Genomic DNA, 1250 nt, shown 5'->3' with positions numbered 1-1250 from the left:
AGTGATGAGTTGAGGGAAGGAATGAGTCTAGAAATGTTTTAAAGTTCTAAGGAATAAGTCTGCTTAGATTTTCTGCATGTGTTTATGCTAACTAAAGTGCAGAAATTTGTCTATTCTATGTTTAAAAAATTTGGAATATACTTTTTCATAATACTGGTTTTGTTTCTTTGTTTAAAGTGGTTTTTTCCTAACAAAACAAATCCAAAAGATGTACAGTCAGAAAAGCATTAGATAGCCAGTTAACCGTGGACTAGGCTGGACTCGCTGCTGGTTGGATTTCTCCTGGACAACACGGGTGCCAGTGCAACTTATCTGGGGACAGGGGCATCAGGCACGGTTTTCCCAGGCTGGCTGATAGGTCTGTGTCCACACTTTCTTGAATATCATCATTTACCTTTAGATCTAAGAAGTCCCCAGGATTTGTTTCAGAAGAGTTCCTATTCTGGGACAAAGATGACACAAAATCTTTCCGACCAACACTACTCAGCACCTGTAGACTTAGCCCAAGAAGGGGGATTTTCTTCAGCTCTTCCAAAGACGTTAGAAGCCATTTTGCTCCTCCACACTGGTTGTTCTGCTGGTTTATCAAATCCTAAAGAGAAATTGGATCCACCACATAGAGGCTGTAAAACTTGGGAGGTTTCTTATTGTTGGAGTCCACACCCTTGAATGTGGTGGGGACAGTGGTGGTGGTGATGGCACACATCCTTGAATGTGGTGGGGACAGGGTGGTGGTGATGGTGCTGAGGAGCAAGGTGTAATGGAGCGAGGAGAAAGGATCCTTCTTATTTCCTTCACCCCCCCACCCATCAGATTGTGTAACCTTATGATTAACATCCCACAACCAAGCCCATCCTCACCCTTCTTCTTTCACCTTCCCTACCCTTGGATTCTCATCCTCATTCAACATAATGGTTTTATACACTATTTGACCTTGTGAGACTGAGGTAGTTCACTCAGCATAATACTCTCCAGTCCCTCCCAAGTTAGATAGTAATTTACAAAATCATTGCTCCTGTGTGCTATGTGCTCCTGAAATACTATGTGCTGCATAGTATGTCGTTGTATGAATGTACCAAAATGTCTCAATCCATTCGATTGTGGTTGGACATCTGAACTGTTTCCATGTTTTTGCAATGGTGAATAATGCTGCTATCAACATTGGTGTACAAGTCTGTATTTGAGTCTCAGTTCTCATTTTCTTAGAGTATATTCCAAGCAATGGAATAGCTGGGTCATATGGGATTTCT

The 1250-nt window shown here is 41.8% G+C and overlaps 1 pseudogene; it reads right to left on the bottom strand.

The window, feature by feature from the left end:
• Positions 1-239: 239 nt before the first annotated feature.
• Positions 240-706, bottom strand: LOC102874160 (annotated as a pseudogene).
• Positions 707-1250: the final 544 nt, after the last annotated feature.

The sequence above is a fragment of the Elephantulus edwardii genome, unplaced genomic scaffold (genome assembly GCF_000299155.1).
Source record: "Elephantulus edwardii isolate Elephantulus edwardi_28Jun2011 unplaced genomic scaffold, EleEdw1.0 scaffold00046, whole genome shotgun sequence".
Classification (NCBI taxonomy): domain Eukaryota; kingdom Metazoa; phylum Chordata; class Mammalia; order Macroscelidea; family Macroscelididae; genus Elephantulus; species Elephantulus edwardii.
The sequence above is the reverse complement of the archived record's forward strand: the minus strand, read 5'-3'. Positions and strand labels throughout refer to the sequence as shown.